Source organism: Colias croceus, chromosome 18, assembly GCF_905220415.1.
Source record: "Colias croceus chromosome 18, ilColCroc2.1".
In the NCBI taxonomy this organism is placed as follows: domain Eukaryota; kingdom Metazoa; phylum Arthropoda; class Insecta; order Lepidoptera; family Pieridae; genus Colias; species Colias croceus.
In genome coordinates this window covers 1,995,508-2,018,228 of record NC_059554.1, presented here as the reverse complement: position 1 = coordinate 2,018,228, position 22,721 = coordinate 1,995,508, and the positions used below count along the sequence as shown (strand labels likewise).

Genomic DNA, 22,721 nt, shown 5'->3' with positions numbered 1-22,721 from the left:
AAATGTACAAAGGTTTAGATAGCGTATTGTTAGTGTCTTTTTATACTTTGCTTTATAACTGTCGGTACATTTCGTTTATTGTCGGGTATGGAATGAATTGTTGGGTATATTATCCTCGACCGTATGGAAATGCTAGTCGCACAGTTCAAATAATCTTATTATTATCCGACATCAAACAAAGGAGGACGCTCTGAATTCAACTTTATTACTTTTTTTTTGTTACCTCAGAACTTTCGACTGGATAAACAGATTTTTATTTGAAAGCTGGTGCTTGCCATGTGATCTAGATTTGATTAAGTTATGACAACACGGATTATCAATTTATACATGTCTTTTGAGAGCAAATAATTTGAGTTGATCAGCTAGAAATAATTCGTTAATTATAGCGTTAGTTGAAAGCAAAAATAAAAGGATCATAGACTTTTAACAGTAAATATAATATAAGTATGCTATTAAGGTTTACGAGGGGCGCACTTTGATCCTTTAATTTCGCGCATTTTCCCCAACATAAAGAAAACGAAAGGAGTTTTTAATATTCGAGATTATAATTAAAATACCTATTTGGCGGGAATGTAACAGACTGTGTTACCATGGTATTGTTTTCTTTTAAAATATGAAAATATCAGGCGACATTAAAAGGACAAATATAATAAATAAGAAGCAACACAGAACAAGATGGTATCGTAAATATTCTAAATGTACTATATAATTCTATATCTCATTCAATTGTAATGGCTCCACTGATAGATTTAACTTAAGAGCAGAAATTATGTCAATTTAAATTATTTTTTCCTCAACCATTTATCAGCTAAAATTAATAAAATTTATAAAGGTCATGTTTGATCACTACAATATACCTACAAATTGTATAAATTTTGTTATTTAACATAGTTTTGTTGTAGTTACATCAAATCGTGATCGAATCGAGATAAATCTGAGATGCCGTAGTACGTTCAGGTGTGAAGACCCCAAAACCTATTACAAGGCTCGACTACGTTTTATGACGTCATTGTTGCTGCTAAACGTCATTACCCGCGCTTCGGTTAAGAAAGCGGAAAATTTAAAGAGAGCAAAAAATGAATCATTTATGTTCGTAAATAGGTGCTTCGTGGCCTCAGGCTGTTAGCTTGGAATTTGTATAAATATCTTGTTACAACCGTGATTTGTCTGAAGCGCCTTAATGCGCGTAATATTCATTGTGAAATGCTTTTGCGAATATTTTTTGGAACATTTGGGTTTTGTGTTAACTTCACGACGTTTTGAATTGGATGCTTTTCGTGAATTGATCAATCTGTAGGTACTGAAAGGAGTGACTTGAAGATAAGAAAAAAGAGCGTGTGTGCCGAGCACACGTGTCAGAAGTGAAACTACTTTCAAGATTCAAAGATACCAAAATCGTCACTATACTTCATTACGTGACGGTATTGCCATGAAGCGATCTTGAAATTTTAACTCTCATCGCGCCTAAAGAAGTTTCACTTCAAAAAACAAAAGACATCCTGTTTTAAGAAATAATAAGAAGAATTGTTGGAAATTCGTCGTATTATGTAGACATGGGCTCCCTAGAGAAAAAGAGAAACTATCCTTAAGAAATAAGATTTTCATATTCATGTAGATATCGCGAAATTAGTTGTTCCTTATCTTGAAAACTGTTGCTTTAAATTATTTTTTAAATAGCATTACTTTAAATCTATACTTTTTGTAGAAATAGAATAATGTAAAGATTACATAAAATGGTAAAAACCTAACCTCATGCTACTTATACACATACTTTATTACGGGCTTCATCACTACATAATTATTATAAAACAAAGTCGCTTTCTCTGTCCCTATGTCACTGTATGCTTAAATCTTTAAAACTACGCAACGGATTTTGATGCGGTTTTTTTATATGTATAGAGTGATTAAAGAAGAAGGTTTTAGTATAATATAATTTATGTATTAGGTTTTAGACAAAGTGGGTGAAGCCGCGGGTGGTAAGCTAGTAATAAATAATTCAAACAAAATATAATATAATAATTTATTAAACTATCTCTAGTTAAAATTATCTCTTAGTATGTCACAGATAGAATTCAATTATATTACAAATTTTATAAAATATAATTAAACACATAGGCATGACTAATATTTAATTTTGGTATTTCCTCATCTCACCAAGAAAATTTCCCAACCAAAGTAAAGCGAAAATCAATTACAATACTCAATTAAAAAGTACAATAGTCCGCCAATCTCTGAATCGTTTTACAATCGAAAAATTACAAAGAGAAATGTATCCACTCGGTTCACACAAAAAGAAGATGTCTAACCCCATACTGTTTAGGGTTCCGTACACAAATGGTAAAAACGGGATCCTATAACTATCTTTCTAGCTGTTTGTCCGCCCGTCTGTCACCAGGCCTGTATCTCATGAACAGTGAAAGAGACTGTTGAAAAAGTTATAGATCTGTTGCCGATATAACAACAAATAAAAAATCGAGGTCAAGCAACGGTTGGCGCGGTATTACATTAGATGGGTGGGATTTTTTTCAGTTGCTCTTTAGCTTATCCATACGGAACCCTTAGTGTACCGACTCGCACTTGACCGATTTTTATTCTTTCCGGGCTACGTTGAAACCGCTGTAATCGTATTTGAAAGACAATGCTTTTGCTACATGCAAGTGATTCATGTAAAATATGAAAAAATCCGAGCCTTTGTATGGGGAGTATGGAAAATAGAGATTATTGCTGTTTTTCGTTTTGTACTGTGTTTGTGGTTTATTATCTGTATAATAATTATGAACTCAGTAAGAGTAGAGGGAAAGTAATGAGAAATTTATTCTTCGTGCATTAGCAGAAAATGTAACTATAAATTTTTGTATCACTTTTGATAAATATGTAATTGTAAGGCATCAATAATTTATATATAAATATCAATAATTCAAATAATCGTATCATCTTACTTAACAATAAATCGGTTCTATGTATCTGTTCGGAAACATTTTTTTATATAGTAGATTTTCTTTCGACAAAGTTCAGTAATAAACGAAATAATAATAAAACTAGGTACATAATTTTTATGCACTTTTTGATAATTAAGCAGGTAATTACAGCTGCTGCGAGCTTCTTAAGAACTATTAAAACTATCGACATCTCGTCCATTTTATTTTCAATCAGAAATATAATATTTTTCATTCTTTGCCCTTATTCTATTATACAAAATATAAACACTACATTAACAAACATTATATAAGAGATTTTAAACACAGATTATAAAGGCAAAACCGATAAATTCACCTTTACAACAGTGTGGCGGAATGCGTTTAATATTTTGCCTTTTCACAGTACCGCGAGTGTAGGCATTTTGTCTTTTAATAGTGATGTACAGTAACCATCGACATCGATAAACTGGCTTAGCTTTAACGCGGTAAAGTGCAAATTACGATACTGGGTTAGCCAAGTGTAAAACGGTTTACCTAAATTCTGAATATGGTTAGTTCTTGTTAGCATGTTGTTAATTTGCATTGTTATAATACAATTGCAACTATTTAGTGATTTTTATGGTATAGAACAATTAATATTAAAATCATTTGACATATTGTAGACTGTGTTATCCGCGGACGAGCCCGCGAACAAAAACAATTAGTATTTCTAAAGCCTATGTAGCAAAATGATACATAAGCTGCCTCACTGCCCAGTATCAGCAAAAATCCTCTCAACACTTTTCGCGTGAAAGAGTAATAAACTTTGAAATTTAATATTTTGGAGAATATTTCGAAACTTTGGGGATAAGAAATATTCCTGTAAAGAAAACAAGACACATAAATAAAGGAGAATTCTATTTTCATTTATAGTTAAATTACAACATATAAAGAAGTACACAACGTATAAAGAAGAATTATATTTTCATTTAAGTATAGTTTAATTAAAAATTTAAAAAGTTAAATGTTTTCAAAATGAAAAATATGTTTTTTGCTATTTCTTCTTCTCTACATGCAACACACTCGAACTATAATACTAGAAGGTATCCACTTGTACAACATCAATAAATTAGCTAGAAATTTTATCGACATTTACATCACTAACGTGCGATAAGAAAGCAGACGGCGAAACAAAAGCGCTATCGACGCGAATTTCAACAATATCCGCGCGGCGCGTAAATCACGCACGTCCGCCATATTGTTTATTCTCAGCGTGCTGTATTGTCGATAGGTTTGTTCTTTTTTCGGAACGATGTTATCGACAACGCTCAGCAGGGCTATTGTCTAATTTTGACACATTAAGTGATCAACATAGTTTTGATGATCACTGAACTTTGATGTCCACTAAAAATTTAAAGATTTGGTATTGCGTATCTTAGTAAGTGGACATCATCTTACGGTGTATTACGGTGCTTATCAACGATGACACCGAACGTCACTATTTTTTATCGACATTATGCAGCAAAATTAAAAATATATACATTTGGTCGTACATTCCATAAATAGTGAGCATATTTAAATCTTACGTGTTATATTAACCGGAACACTTGGGATTTGAAATGTTTACTCTTAAATGGCGCTAAATTCATAACACTTGAATTTTGGTCTGTCTACAATTACAATTTTGGTCGTCGTTTTGTGTACACAAGTGTATTTGAAAGTTAGAAACAGTAACAAATGAATAAAACTGAGGTAAGTCTTATAACCCTTGTTTTTAGAAAAATATTAACATTAATTTAAATATTTGCATCCTTTATATTGCTTTGTATAGTTTTATGAAATGTTTAACAAAAATCTATAAATTTTAAAGTACATCTAATAAAATGTAAGTTATTTACTTCAAGCACAATTATATTGTCTTTATATCTTTAACTAATCTCTTTTTGAAAATGACTATTCATGAGAGCTTCTAAATTAGATAGATTTGTCGGAAAACAGTACTTGAGGAGAATTAAATATTATTTAATTCCCACTAAATTATCCATTATTTTTAAATATACCTACTTGTTATTGTAATAATGTGTTTTACCTTTCTATAAACTATAGATAGTTAGTTGATTAACAAGTTTATCTAATTAATTGTGACAATTTTTTTTAATGTATTGAAATCGAAAATAGTTGCTCTAGTTACTTAAAGAAACGACTGAGTACAATATTTAATTTTGAAAATGTAAGTGAATTATTATGCTATTGTTATTTCAGTAAGCCAAGATGAGAGAGTGCCTAGTTGGGCCTATGAGTTGGAAAGCAAGCAATTGGCTGTTGAGGAAAGGCATACAGCTGCTATAGAAAAATTAGCTGCATCACTTACCAAGATACAGGAAGATATACATATATATTATATATTAGTAAATTAAAATGATTTTAAATAGTTTTTGTTATTTTTTATAGTTTACATTAATGTAATTTATTATTATTAATTATTTATAACTATTCTGAGTTTTTCATAAATAACTGTCTAGATTTAACTAAAATTAACAATTATTGAATTTACATAATCTTTATGGTGTAAATTTCTTTAAAAATAAATAAAAAATATTTTTTTAGATATCAAAAGTTTAATTACTTAAATACCTTGTTTTAACTATTACCTAATTGACACAACTACATCACACTTATAATATCAGAGCATTAACAATGTATGATAATTTATAAATTATACAAGAAATATTGTCATATTCAATTAGAAGCTATAACATTATCTAAGTAAGAAAATATGTTTAATCACAGATACAAGTAGTATAAATAATTTTCAGTTAAAACTAATACATTTTTAAGCACAATAAATATTTATTTAACATATCATCTTCTTGAATTCCATAGTCTCTGTACTAGTTGTTCGGTAAGATCTTGTATAACCTCAACTATAGCATCCTCTCCTAAATCCTGAGACATGCCTGTATTTCGGGTATTTTGGCATTCTGCATATTTGCAATATTGTGCGGGACAACACATGCATTCACTATTTTACCAGCAGTAACTGGATCATAATGAAGTACTCTATGGGCCAACAAAGTTTAACAACTCCAACGTGCTTTGAATAACCCTAAACACCGTTCAACAGTATTCCTGACACGGCAATGAAGGTTGGTATAGTATTCTTCAGGTGTCCACAGGTCCTGCTCCTAATATTGGTGTCATCATCCAGGGCCGTTGCACATATCCTGAGTCACCTAAAACAGGTATAATATTTTATACTCTATGCATACTTCATATGATGCTCACAGAAATTAAATGAAGATTTAGTATTTAATGAAAATGGTTCCAAACATAGGAATCATGTGCTGTTTAATTTGTAAAACATTATGTTTAATTTAGAATCACATAACTGAAAAGATATACATTAATAATTGTATTATTTTCTATGTAGGTATATCTAAGTATTTATAAATGAGTTATTAATGTCTGTTAAACCTAATACAGATAATTATTAATGTTGAATAGTAATTTTATTGATTTGTAAGTCATCAGTATAATAAATTACACATAAAAAAGGAAAAACAAAAGACATGGATATTTTTAAACTTACTATTAATACATTCAATGAAGGAAAATGTTTCCTATTTCAACATCTCCACCACCAGTTGAAAACCAGCCTTTGTCAAACGAAAATTCGCTATAAATTCTCTTTCAGGCAGCTGTAAAGGATCACCACAGGATCACTAGCATCACGTAAGCGTCGCCTTTCAATTCTTAATGCTTTCCTCTTTCTCTCTACTTCCGCAAATCCAAGTAAAAAAGCACAGGCCATACTTTATAAATTATATGATTAGGTACCTACACTTCTATTGCTCAGTAAAAACCTTTTTTGACCAATAAAATGGCTATGTATTTATACTTAAAAAATTATTATCTATCATAGTACACATTAACTCAATGTTATCTATATATTTTTTGTTACTTATAGTATAGAAACACTTGAAATAAGACGTTAAATCATATACGTGCTATTCTTCCTATATCTTGTTTATAAATTTGTAATATTTAACTTATCCGGATTATAGTGTCGATCACTGAGAATTTACAAAACACTGCTCAATACTAGTTCCTTTCACAGCAGATAAAAATAATATAGTGATCAACCTTTTGATGGTCACTTGGCTTACGGAATACCACTTTTTAAACTATCGATACAAAAACACCTGTCAAATGTGTTACGGTGGCTTTCAAGTTGATTTGGTGCTCATGACGTCATTTCAGTTGATAACTTATATTAGCCAATACGAAAAACATGGTTTGACAAGAAATCGTTGAGCACCGGGCAAAGTTATCATCACTATGAAATGTCAAATGAGATACGCAATAGCCCTGCAGATTGTGTACTACACTATTGTGCACCTGTTTCGGCCTTGTTTTAGAAGTCTAGCTTTAATTTAGTGCTTGTGACGTCGTAAAAATAATAAAAGGTTTTGTGCTTTTATCATTCTAATCGGTTGATTTTCAATGCGAAGAACTACAATTTTATTAAAAATGTCAACGTAATATTTTTACGAAGAATGAAAAATTACATTTAATTACAATTACAATATACACGATTTAATGTTTAACTACCTATTCAATAAAACATTTAAAAAATCTTTAAAATTAGATTGGAGAGCTACACATCAAATTGTTTTTTCTTTTCATACGAAATTGAATCATTAGTTAATGTTTTAAGAGAAAGTCATTAATACTTTATAAATTCATTACACCCAAAAGCATTTTCTTCAAAGTAACAATATACTTACCGTATTGGTTCTAAACATAAAATGCAATCGAAAAAGATAGAAAGTTCGCGACAAAGAGGACAATAAGTCAGAGATGAAATTCAATTATTATTTCCAATATTTCGCTTTAACTGAAGCACTTCTTCGACGGACAGATGCTGTATTAAATTTTCTTTGGAGTCACAATGACGTATCTCGATCGTTCGACTTGGTGACTCGATACAATAGTGGAGGAGATTCATTTTTTGTAGCCACTTTTAGAATTCATCCATTATTGGATCGTATTATACTTGGTAGTTATGAATATTGTTTGTGTGTCAAGTTGGCATTGAATTACTTACTTCTACAATTTCTTTAAAAATATTGTATAGAGTGGATTGTAATAACGATACCAAGAAATAATTATACACTTCTAAATCCAAGTATTTTGTTGATAGAAATACGAATTTCTAATTGGAATATATCCTCTTTAATTATTTAATTATAGAAACTTTTATGAAGTTTAAACGTATTTTATTCGTTGTATTATTTCTCCCGAAATATAGGTACACAAAATTTAAACACTAAACTATACTATAATATACACTATTTATTACATCTAAATTAAAACTTCATTACAAATTAACCTAAATTATCACAACCATACAACATCTAACTATACGACGTACCACAAAAAATGGCGTCACTTTTCCACTATTATTGTCACATGCTATACGAAGCTTGTTCAATAAAAGCCTAGACGCGACATAATCAAATTTCCCTGTTGAATAGTGATGCACTTAGAAGATTCTTTAGTCACACGTGTCTCAGATAGTAAGTGACTTGCTAGTTGAGGGGATAGCAAATTTTATTTGTGCTTTAAAATGTGAGGTTTCTTATGGATTTGTATGGAGAAGAAACGATTCGATTACTTTATAACCCCAGACTGCTTTCTATTTACTTATGTCCTTTTAATTATCATAATATTTAGTTCTTGGCAAAAAAGGTCCAAACTTTTGAAGATTAGCTTAAGGTAACGGCACCAGTGGTGGACAAGCATCCAGTAATGGACAAAATAAATATTAAATTTAAATAATAAGTCCAAAATTAACGTTATGTAATTTTGCAATACTTAAAATAAAAGTTTGGTTCATAAGCTATCAAAATACGACACTTCATCTTATTCGGTCAAAATGTTTGAAGATGGCATAACTTTATGTTTAGTTACTGCGACTCGTTTCTAAGAAATCCGTTTTTACTAAGGAAATCCTTAAGGAAGTGAGGACACAATTTTGTTTATAAGAATTTTTGTATAAATCTTAGCAAAATTTGATATTACTTTTATTCATAGTAGTTAAGTGTACGAAATATTACACTATTTAGTATCATGATAGGTTATGTTGTTTAAATAAAATTCTTCAGTGTCCATAACTGGATTTAATTCTATGGGTATGTCCAGTTATGGACATATGTCCAAAATAAACTTTTTTTTAAGATATTAAGTACATGCGCTTTTCTATATTGTCTTTTCTTTCTGATTAATAATATACCTATCACGACTATTTCGAACACAGGGTTCCAACATTGTACAACAATTGTCCATGACTGGATTTGCTTTGGTTCCTATAATGGACATTGATATTTTTTGTTAAAATTACACTCCCCGACAAATTGGTAATGCAATCAATGCCCTTAATAATAGGGATAAAGTAACAAAAGCCGCTGAAAGATTTGAAGTGCCAAGAATGAATTTGCACAATAAACTATCAGTTAAAAGTCCTAAGGTCTGCTCAATGGGTCCAACAACACAATATATATCTGAACATGAAGAATATATTTTAGAACAATGGGTCATTATGTGCTGTGCGACTCGTTCTTGGCTTCATTCTCTATCACTGCGTAGATAAATCGCATCCTTATGCGCATTGTAACGCATCTATCATCTCTGATGAACTGTTTGGATCGCTGTCTGCTGCTAAATTCCACCACCATACAGCACATTAATCCGCACCATCTTGACAACAGTTTAAAAGAAGCTTTTTGACTCGTGCTACAATTTGGAATCCATATCGATGGATCGATCAGATTAAGGCTGCTATTGGCGGTTCACTTCACGAGTGTAGCGGAATGCCAGGAAACAGAGAGATATGGTGGAACATCGTGAAGTGGGTAACATCTACCCTTCAAACCTCATGTTGACCACCTTCGCTCTGACTAGAGTGATACGACGAAGAAGAAGAGTTCCCAAAATGGATGGATGTGTGGCAGTACTTTTTTTAGTTATATTTTTCATCCCTGACTTATTGAGAACCCATATTGTTTTTTTCTTAACGGACACAACTCAGATTATTTAACGATGCCTTTGTCCAATTTTTGCCTAGAAAATGGAAATTAAGACTGTTTAAAATATTATAAGTATGCAAAATAATTAATAAATACTATTTTTTATGAATACATCCCAGATATATTGTATTCCAATCATCATTTGCAAGAATTTATTGATAACTATAAGTCTTCTCCAAGTGTAAATAACTGGAGAAACAACTTTAGGTACAGTCCATAATTGGGTGTTCATAACTGGATGTTGTCCAAAACTGGGTGTCCATCATTAGATTTTAACTGTCCAACACTGGTGCAAAAAAGTGGTTTTTTAATTTATAAATAACTTTATTATTTATGCATTGTAATCTTTTTTCTAACAATGGTTATGTTAAACTAACATTGAACTAAAGGTATTCAAAAACAATATCCAATAAAGTTAAAAAACCTATGAGAAATTTGCAAAAAACTTGATTTTTTTCCTTAATCTGTACAAGACTGGTGCCGTTACGTTACCTACAAATAGAAATCTTGAATAAAATAATAATGCGCATAATATAAAAATGATTGAACGAAGCGATATGTATTTACGTTCATAATATTATTATGTTTAAATCAAAATATATCTGAGACCTCTGATTTAATAATAATCATAAACGATTTATTGATTATAATTTACAGTAGTAAATAACTTATCCAAAATTTTATACAAATATAGATTAATATTATAAAGATGAAGAGTTTGTTTGTTTGAACGCGCTAATCTCAAGAACTACTGAAAAATTCTTTCGGTGCTGGTCTGATTTTAAAAATTCTTTCGGTGTTGGATAGCCCATTTATCGAGGAAGGTTATAAGGCTATAATATATCATCACGCTAAGACCAACAGAAACGGAGCCACGCGGGTAAAACCGCGGAGCGCAGCTAGTCACCTTTATAAGTAGTTATATCTTAAACTATTACCATGTTATACTAAGATCGAATTCCTCCATCGCATACTACATACAAGCATTTTAAAATCGAAAGTACGGTCAGCACCATAAATACAGCGCTCGTGTGTACGCCATCCACAGATAGCGATACATATCGATAAATAAACACGTTTATTTATGTCCGATGGTATGGGATTTATAATGCATGTTGTGTTAATGTAAAATATTTGTTTGCGACTAGTACTTACGCGTAGATGTGATACCGCGTGTTAATACAAAAAGTAGTTAGATTTTTTTTTGTGTATTTGGATCGATATTCGATATTTAAACTTAAATTTATTGTTGGTGTAAGCTATTTTTTAATCTACTCATCATCATCATCATCATCAGCCCATATACGTTCCCACTGCTGGGACACGGGCCTCCTATGAGGGTACAGGCCATAATCCACCGCGCTGGCCAAGTGCGTGTTGGCGGATGACACATGTCGTCGAACTTTTTAATTCTTCGACATGTCGGTTTCCTCACGATGTTTTCCTTCACCGTTCGAGCAGTGGTGATGTTACAACATGCGCAGATAAATTGAAAAATCAATTTATTTTAATCTACTATCTATTCGAAATTTTCCTCAATCAGGGAATCAGAATGAAGATGCAAACAAATTTGTTTTGAAAAATATTATTTAATAGATTACTGCTTAAATATAAAAAAAAATCCTATCTGCATTTAGTGATATGAAAATTAATAAACTGGGTGTTTCGATATCCATACTTTATTATTATAAATGCGAAAGTAACTCTGTCTGTTTGTCTGTTACTCAATTACGCCTAAACTACTGAACCAATTTTCATAAAATTTGGTATGGAGATATTTTGATACCCGAGAAACGACATAGGCTACTTTTTATCACGGGAAAATGACGCAATCCCGGAAATCCCATGGGAACGGGAACTATGCGGGTTTTTATTGGACTGCGCGGGCGAAGCCGCGGGCGGAAACCTAGTTTGAAATAAGAAAATAATTAACTAGAATAATTACCAAATCTCTGATTCAAGATACTAATAACTATGAATTCGACAGCGGTAATTATTCCCCAAATTGTGTTCAAAATTTGCCACGCATGTTCAATAGCCGATAAATTTTCTATAGCTCATAATTTCATCTACATGAGGTTGACTAGAATCGAATGACCCATTTCAATTCGAATGGATATCTAAAATTCAAAATTCAAAATCCAACCGTTGAACGGAAATGAATCCGCTCGCGGCGTCTGATACGGATCGCTACGTAACGTCCGGTTGGTTCGCGCCTTTATGGCTTCCATTTTTAAATCGAACGTATCAATGCATTTTCAAATTTAGCTAGATATGATTTTTTTTTTAATTATTTTATGCCTATGAATACGATAAGCGTCTAGACTATGGAGCGGTGGGAGCAGTGATATAATAGGATAGCCGCACATAGAATAATAATTTCTAATCATATAATAAATTGTAGGAAGGTCAAAACTGTACATTAAATATATTTTTTTAAATAGTACTAATAGCGTGATCTGTAATCGATATCAAAGCCAAAAATATGATTTTTTTCCTGCTTAAATGCTGCTGGCTGAGTCGCTCGACCGCTAGATTCCTGTGAGCACGTTAATCTATTAAAATAAAAGGTTTTCATTGGAAAAAAAAACATTAATTTTGTTAACTAAAAAAATACGGAAAATAAACAATACCGAATATACGCCCACGCCACACACACACACAATATTATTGTATGTGTGCAAGCCTACGTCGATGTATTTTCAAATTTAGATCGTGGATATCATTTTTTTTTTATTATTTTATGCCAGTCTATATAGCGATATTGAATACGATAGGATGAGCAGGAAATAGAATATGTTGCATCCACGTTGCATCATTTATTTTTATTCAAATGTAAATAAATGGAAGAGTCTATTTGAAACGTTCAAATAATAATAAATACAGGTGTAATTATTACGTGCGCATACATTTTTTTTTTCTTATAAATAGGTAAATATAATATCTTCGTTTGTATACCGACTTATATCTAAAAAGACGGAGTATTCTATTCGTTCCTTCCCAAGTCTTTTTTGATCTTAAAAGATCTTGTTAGTTGCTAATTTTTCTTTTTATACTTTGAAGTAGTAGTCCTATATAAGTAGTTTCAATAGTGAGTTTATCGACCGGTTCATTGGTACGATTTTTATCATAGATATTGGCTAGGTGTCTTTTTTTGCTTGTCAATAAACACTTATTTCATTCAGATTTATTCAGTATTAATAGTTCTCGGTTATATCTTCAAATATATAAATAAATATCAAGTAATTATTTAAACAAAACGTATTTTAAAACCGGTAGATAATATAATCCACAATTTATACCAACCAAAAAATAATTACTATACAAAAAATCCTAAACAATGACTAGCGAAGCGAATGATACGTACATCTGTCCGTCTGTCCGTTAACTTGACAATTGCATTTCAAATGTAGACCGACGAGATGCTATCTTAAACGTGTTGTATCTGAACATCGATCATTTTAGATACAGCCGTTGCGGGTATGGAGCGAGCGGATTTACGTTAAGCGAATAGAGATTTTGTAATTTTATAAGGTTATTTTCATCTTTAAATAAATTAAAGTAAATATTTTAATTTTAATTAGTTGAAATAATAGGTAGCTGAATTTTAATTAATATAGAAGATATTGAAAGCATAACATTATATTAATTATAACAGCGTTCTTAGATAAAAAAGAATAAGCAAGTTAAAAAAAACAATTTTTATTAAATTACTAGCCTCCGCCCGCGATTCTGTCCGCGCGGACGTCGGTTTTCGCGTGGATGGTTTATTTCTCCATTTTGAGTAACTCTGACAATGTCATCTTATAAAAAAAAAAAAATCACATATTTGTGTTTGGTATCGATCCAGTAACACCCCCTGCTATTTATTTTTTCAATATTTTCAATGTACAGAATTGACCCTTGTACAGATTTATTATATGTATAGATACCTATATTCTGGTACTGAGATAAATCCGATATTATTCAGTAATCGTCGATCAAAATAAATTTAATAATACAAAGAAAAATCTTCAAAGATGCGTACATAATTTACTTTTTCCATAGTAGTTTCATGCATGTAACTTTTTGCATTTTTAAATCCTACTAATATTATAAATGCGAAAGTTTGTATGGATGTATGGATGTTTGTTACTCTTTCACGTAAAAACTACTGAACCAATTACAATGAAATTTAGCACACATATAGAGGGTAACTTGAATTAACACATAGGATAGTTTTTATCCCGGAAATCCCACGGGAACGGGAACTATGCGGGTTTTCCTTTGCAAACGCGGGCGAAGCCGCGGGTGGAAATCTAGTAAGTACCTAATAATTAAACTTTCTTCTGATTGTTAGTTGTACTTTTTATTAAGACTGAATAATAATAAAACCCGAGCAAGTATATAATACGTATTAATGTCTAAAATATAATTTATTATCTTTCTTTCTTCTTCTTTCTTTCTTTCTATTTAACGCTAATTTAAGAGCCACACAAAGTGGTCAGAACTATCTCCAATCTGAGATAGAGTCGTGATATTTCACAGCCTTCAAATGCTCCTGAGAGTCGGAAGTGTTCATAATTATATTAATAACACAATTATTTATGCTTGTTACATTTATTATAGAAACATTTAAGTTTATTTTTATAACTTTGTTCTACATGATAGGTACTTCGGTTGATGGAGAATTCGTTTTTAATGTAGGTACGTAGGTACGATTAGTTTGCTTTCAAATGATCCCCAATTATTAGAAAAAAATGTGTGCGTGTACTAGAGTACACACGTAAGAAGTGAAACAAGGGGATAAGAAAAAGTTGGCGCGTAACGCAAAAATGTCACGCCTACGGCGTAACGCAAAAATGTCACGCCTACGGCGTAACGCAAATATGTCACGCCTACAGCGTAACGCAAAAATGTTACACTAAATTTTTGTCCATCCCCGATAAAGAAGTTTCACTTCAAAAAAGTATTGTACAGTATATTGAACACAATTTAAAAAACTTCAATTCATTCAAATATACTATCTAGGTAGGTATTCGTCATAAGTACCATCTTGTTACGTAAAGTTCGGTCCTCACGTCAGAGGTCATTGATCTAAAAACTTAATAAGTTTTATAACTATTTCTGTGAAATTTAATTCAATCCTCTATATATACCTATAGTATCTCTTATATATCTCTTTATCTATCTATATCTCTTTATTATACCTATAGTATATAAAATTCGCGTGTCACAATGTACGTTACGATACTCTTACAAAACGGCTGGACTGATTGTCATGAAATTTTGTGGATCTAAGAATTGGACAACGTCTATTTTTCATGCATAGAGGCATGAAAAATAGACTAAGAGATATAAATAGTGATAAGAGTCAGGTAGAACAGCTAGTGTTACTATGAATGAACAAATTGACAATTAACCAATTTTTATACAATTATTTAACAAAGTTCCCAGTTCGTGGGAACTCATCAATTTATCATGCATATACTTCGTTAGCCATTCGGTTGTATAAACCAATATTGCGTTTATTTATGTATTTATAATATGCAAATTGTATTTTTCAACTGTCGATTAAATTAAGTGTTCGTAAATATAGTACGGATTTGATTATACAGTTGTATGATAGTTGTATTGTCATTATAAATAAATATTATTAAAATATTATAGTTCAGGATCCATCGCCCATTTTTGCAAGTGACTACTATCAAGCTAATTTTCCGTTTGTAGCTTTATTTTGATGAGACGCCCAATAATTTCGTGTACGAAAGTCTCGATGTGGTAGCTAACAGAGATAACAAGGATAAAAATTTTTGATTTGATGGTTCTCAAATATTTATTACTAACTGAATTTTTTTTTTGTTCAATCTCAAGATAATTAACTAAATTATTCGAAAAAATATTTGTCCTACAAAATCTATGGTTGGTTCAAAGAGTCCCCCTTTCCAAAGTGTATCGATAACGAGGTCATCATAAATGATTACTAACAAGCTGATTTTTTTGTTTTCACTTAGTTAATGTTTATATAATTCAACAGACATATTGTCCTACAAATTGCGTAATAAATATTTGAGAACCATCAAATCAAAAAATTTTATCCTTGTTATCTCTGTTAGCTACCACAATCGAGAGTTTCGTACACGAAATTATTCGGTGTCTCATCAAAATAAAGCTACAAACGGAAAATCATCTTGATAGTAGTCACTTGCAAAAATGGGCGATGTATCCTGTACTATTATTTCAAAGCTTTAAACATAAGTATAAAAATTACGACAGCAAGAAAGGGTTCGCTTGAAAGAAATAACATGTTTTAATAAGAATATGAAAAAAGCTTAAGCTACCCTCGAATAAAGATAAGCTATGCCTACTAAAACAATTTTCAAACCTATCGAATTTTGCAATGTTTAAAATATCTTTCCTCTTTCAATAGATTTTTTAAACCTGATCTAATATAGCCCACCTCTTTAATAGCGTCTTCAATCATATCACAACTAACTCAACCTTTAAACGGTTAAACCAGTCTAACCGTTTAATTACACAAACTAAGTACCTAATTGGGCTGATAACTGCCAAAATACTCTTAAACAATTCAGCATTAACAAAACTGCTTTTAATACTATTAATTGACAGCCCTGCCCATAAGGAACGGAAACTTGCTAACAAACTCAATGGTAGACCCTAGTGTCCAAACTTAGTATTAGGATTGACTTTCCTAATTGACAATTAGTACTTGGAAAGTGTTCTAGTGCATTCGAGAGTGTTTCCTAAAGTTTTACGAACTTTTATCGCCACGAAGTGTGGTGATATTGAATAAAATATTTGGCGTGGATATATCTTTTGGTTGAAAGCTTTTCAAATAAGAAATAAGATAATGAGAAAGTTGAAAGATATAATAGTTTGCTGATAAATTTTGAAACACAATATCTATACTAATATTATAAAGCTGAAGAGTTTGTTTTTTTGTTTGAACGCGCTAATCTCTGGAACTACTGGTCCGATTTGAAAAACTCTTTCGGTGTTAGATAGCCCATGTATCGAGGAAGGCTATAGGCTATATATCATCACGCTAAGACCAACAGGAGCGAAGAAATGCGGGTGAAACCGCGGGGAACAGCTAGTAAAATATAATTTTGTATAGGAAATAACGCTCTTCTTCTGAATAAGTAAGAATAGTTCTATGTTTGATTGAAAAATCAAACTATTAAATGCATTCAGTTATATCAGCATACAGTTGACTAAAATTATACAATGAAAACTTTCTTTAAAACTAAATATTATGTATTATATTTTACTATTTTTATATTTAAAAAAAATTAAAAAAATTAAATAGCTTTATTAACAAAAACACATTTAAACATTACATTGATAATAAACATATTAAATTACATACAAATTAATGTTTTTAATGCATACGATGCATTAAAAACATTATTGAGTGTTTACTCAGACAAAAATAATATTCTACGTGATAAATCCACACTAAATTCCACTATTTTAGACACAGCAATTATGAGCAAACACGGACAGACTTATAAACAGAGCTGTAAACCCTTCACTAATTTCCCTTGAGCTAAACAACTTACGACGTTGTAAAATGTATCGTTAAGCATTGATGGAATTAATTTTGAACTAGCCTTGCTACCGCAGCTTCTGTCGTCTGCATTTCAGAATATACACTTACCTAATTTCTTCAAAATGTTACCTTCAAAAAGTGATAATGAAAGAAATTTTTTATTGCGTAACAAGAAAGAATACAAACAAATAAATGAGTACAAAAACATAACAAAAAGTAACTAGTTTTGAATCAAAAAATTTATAAAAAATATAATTAATCTGTGACCTGAATCCAATATTTAATGTTACATAAGTATTTTCATAGTTAAAAGAAGTACAAATTTTTACTTTCAAAGAAAATGTAAAAGGTTCTGTTCCCGATTTTAATAGTCAAGTTAGATCTACTGCAAAATAATTCAAGAACACAGTTTTCAACACATAAAAAATTGCATATTTCAAAGACAACAACACGCATCTACTTCCACAATACATGCATTTCAACTGTATAAGGAAAATAATACCAAAAAGATACCGCCTTCAGTAAGTAGTCTTAAAATATTCATGCGGAAATATAGCGAAATCTTGTCCGGACGTTTGCCTTTAAATTATTCAGACCCCCATTTATTCATTCATATTCGTGCGTATTAATTATAAGAAAAGGGAAAAATATGTTTTTTTCACTTGCCCGGAATGAGTTAAGTTGTTGTTTTTCGTGGTCAATTATGAGGTATTCGTTAAAATATTCATAACTAGGTTTCCGCCCGCGGCTTCGCCCGTGCAGTCAAAGAAAACCCGCATAGTTCCCGTTCCCCTGGGATTTCCGGGATTGCGTAATTTTCCCGGGATAAAAAGTAGCTCCTAGTCCTTTCTCGGGTATCAAAATATCTTCATACCAAATTTCATGAAAATTGGTTCAGTAGTTTAGGCGTGATTGAGTAACAGACAGACAGACAGAGTTACTTTCGCATTTATAATATTAGTATGGATATATAGATCATCATCAACTTACCAAATTCTCATTTGTAGGGCAATAAAGTTTACAATACTGCATCTGGCTTGATAATGTTTACTGATACACACAAACATCAATTTTCAAATAAAAAGAAACGCGTTGATTTTCAAGTTAGGCCCCTTATATTACTGGTATTATTAAAAACAAGAATATAACATAATATATGAAATGTTAAACAATAACAAAATTAAATATTGTATAAAAGAAAGAAAAAGTATATAATATTTGTAAATAATAATTAATTGAACATAAAAAGTAATATTAATTTTATGAAACTACGAACTCGAACAAAACTTTCCTTTGCACCCTTTGTGAATATCTGAATACTTCAAAGTTTTAAAATTCATGATGGACAAGAATCGCTTTTTAGTGCATTCCTGCTAAAACATTGTTACTATAACGTCTTATAGCAGTATTTTTTTCAGTGGGAAAGTGATGCTCCTGTTGGTCTTGGCGTAATGGTATGTAGCCTATAGCCTTTTCCTATAAATGGGCTATCTAACACTGAAATAATTTTTCAACTCGGACCAGTAGTTCCTGAGATTAGCGCGTTCAAACAAACAAACGAACAAACTCTACAGCTTTTTGATATTAGTATAGATAAAGCTGTAATTTTACCGCACTGGAAATAATACTGCATTAACACATCATGGCACTGTCATAATATCATGTTCTGTAACAAAAGCAAATTACCTACGTACTTTGTTATCAAAATATATCGCACGTTGTTTATAAGATTCGAGAAAATTCTATTGGAATTTTTAAAGGTGCAGTAAACTCTACGATGTAGCGCTTAACATTCTTGCAAGTTGCATCAAAACATTTTAACAAATTCGCACCACGAAGCCAAATATGTAAGGAATATTAAAACTTTTATATTACAAAAAAAACACACTCCAATAATTTTCATTAAACTTTTCACAAAACGTAATAAATTGTACAATGAAATGATAACATTGTTGTAACAAAACTTACATTAAGTTGTATTTCAATAACTATAGAACAATACTGCATACTTAAAGAAAATTCAATCAATTTTACCTAAACGTCTGATCCATGATTATAACGCAAAACAATAAAGCACAACCTTATTACCACGTTCGCGTTACTAGCGAATCAAATTAACATCAAAATCCTAAAATCAACTGTACATAAAATCGACCCAATCCCAAATCCCAAGAGTTAGCCTATGAAATTCTCAAAGCAATCACAAAGTATAAAGAGCGAAAACAAACTTACCCTAAATGCATTTACAATTGTCGAAATAGAGTCATGAGAAGCAACGAATTCGATCACATTGAATTTACACCAATACCACAAGTTTTTACCGACGATCCCATTCAAAATTCAACTCTAACACTTCAAGATAAAGTCTTTTTTACAAGCAGGATAGATTCTAACAAAGAGGAGCACGTGCTATTTCGTATTTCGGCGCAAACTTCTTTAGTTGACTGCGAAATGGCGATGTTACCGTATTCTCTGTTTTGAGTTTGAAACTCTTTTGTAAAGCCAAAATGATGCTCTTTGTCCGTGATTTTCCAAATATCCGGTAGTGGAAAATATTTGGGAATTGGTTGTTGGGTGGTTGTTGTTTAGAACCTAACAGCTAGTATAGTTAGCACAAATTGAATACCTTACTAATACATACTGAATATGAATAAATAAATATTTTCAGGACAATTTTTCACACACGGCACGATCTGATCCCATACTAAGCTTTCGCTTGTGTTATGGAAACCAGATGGTTGATGAACATACATATATAATTTTAAATAAATACTTATATAGATATTCAACACACAGACACAGAGCAAACATTTAGCCAAATTTAGTTCATCACACAAATATTTGCCCCGGGTGGGAATCGAACCCACGACCTCTGGCTTGGAAGGCAGGGCCACTAGCAACCAAGCCAATCGGCTCTAACCATTAATAAATTTACTGCGTTACTTTTTTGAAAGATATTATGTGGGTATAAATATAAGTATATTGATTTCTTTCATAACACTATAATAAAATTATATATGTTTAGAAATTAAATTTTCTTAAAGCCCATTACTGTTACTAATAGACTTAAATCTTAATTAATATAATAAAATAGAAAAGCTATGAGAATAAGTCAATACTTATATTATAAAGCTGAAGATTTTGTTTGTTTGAACGCTAATTTCAGGAACTACAGGTCTGATTTGAAAAAATCATTCGGTGTTAGATAGGTAGCCCATTTATCGAGGAAGGATATTATGATATAGGGTATATAATATTATCATCACGCTAACAGGAGTGGAACAAAGCGGGTAAAACCGTGGGGCACATCTAGTGAGGAATACAATTTTTAGTATCTTCTTGTAAATATTCAGTAGGTCTAAGAATAAAGAGTCACAAAGTAATTTTTATATATATGATATCAGCATCCAGGCAGAACACTTGCTGCGTTCTCTAGTAAATGTATACCTATTACCTATATCTAGTAAATCTAGACATAAAAAACTGAAAAAGAAAAATAAAACCCGATTCGCGTTGTCAAGGCATCACGTGTGAACGGCTGAACCGATTTCGATAATTCTTTTCTGTTATATTCCTTGAAGTACGAGGATGGTTCTTATGTAGAGAAAACCTAAATAGTAAATATGTACCACGGACGAAGCCGGGGTGGACCGCTAGTAATACAATAATTAATAGACTATTTTATTAAGAGAAGTACAACCACAAAAGCCTTATATTTACACAAATAAACCTCTGTTTCAAAGTAATACTGTAATGTGTTATTTAATTTCTACAATTGCTGAGGGCGGATGTGCGCTTGCCTCAGGCGACTCCATTTTATTTGAAATCAACTGTAAACCATTGTTCGAGAGTTATAGGCGATGATTTAATTGTAGGATAAAAGTATTTATTGTTGGAATATTGTGTATATAATATTGAAAGATTTGAAAAATTATTTCGGTGTTAGATAGCCAATTTATCGAGAGGCTATAATATAATTGCGCTAAGACCAACAGGAGCGGAGAACTGCGGGTAAAACCGCAGAGGCTAGTGTTAAAATAATAATTAATCTGTACTCTGTGTCTATGACTCTATTATGCCTGTTAATAGTGGAAGCGTGTGCATAATCAATAAAGTACCGGTTCTTTCAATAAGTATTTATTGTAACTTTTATAAGTAATTCTATTTACTTTTTTTTGGTCATGTTATAAGTTCAACTTATCGATTTAAGAAAAAAATATCATCGATCAGAGCGTCTTTTCATCTTTTTTCTTTCTTCATTTCATATTATATTTTATCAAACATTATTTAATATTGAAACAAAAAAAAATACAACAATTTTGTTAACTTTCACTTCTAAATAATTAAATGTTAGCTTCTACAAAGGCGACATGACAGTTTTGGCGAATTTCCGCCAAGTTTTATCGAATTATAAGACAATAAAGTTTCAAGTGTCGAAGCACAATGTTGTGGGATTAAAAACCGGTAATAAACCACAGGGGACGTAATAAACCCGTTTTATAGTTTAATTTTCGACGTCACTTTGACTTTATTATATGTATAGGTGGCCACTGGCCATATTATTTAGGACAAAATGTTGTTTTTTTTTTCATATTTCGTGTACAAAGTATGTAAGAGAAAGTGGGTCACCAAACCTCACTCAAGAATTGCTGAACTGATTTTAATGAGATTTTGTTAGTCCAATATGGTTACGTTCGTATCAGCTGCAACACCGGGTGGCAAAGCAGCCCCCCTAGCCAAGTGGCTTACGTCAATCTCATACATTCGTAGTCTATTCTATTGAACGCTACGCTAACAGAAAGCCACTTGGCTAGGGGGGCAGAGCACCTAAATTCTATAAATTAACATGTGCTTAAATAGCTGGTTAATTATTGGATTACTATAGGATATATCCTTCTTATATTTAAGTACTAGCTTTCCGCCCGCAGCTTCGCTGTGTATAAAACCTAAAAAATTATACATATTCTTCCCCTTCAATCCCTCTATCTATTAAAAAAACGCATCGAAATCCGTAGCGTGGTTTTAAAGATTTAAGCATACATAGGGACATAGGGACAGAGAAAGCGACTTTGTTTTATACTATGTAGTAATGATGTAGTACCTAACGCGTTCCCCGCTAACCGCAGTGTTCACTTTAGACCAAGACAGTTCGTATTATTACAATAAAACTACACTTCATGTATA

General features: G+C 31.4%; 1 long non-coding RNA gene across 1 annotated transcript; it reads right to left on the bottom strand.

Moving 5' to 3' along the window:
- Positions 1-5,495: 5,495 nt before the first annotated feature.
- On the bottom strand, positions 5,496-7,252 carry LOC123699767. Its single transcript, XR_006752561.1, has 2 exons — positions 6,487-7,252; positions 5,496-6,130 (listed from the first exon to the last, which is right to left on the bottom strand). It is a non-coding gene; the product is annotated as an uncharacterized LOC123699767 (long non-coding RNA).
- Between the last annotated feature and the right edge of the window lie 15,469 nt (positions 7,253-22,721).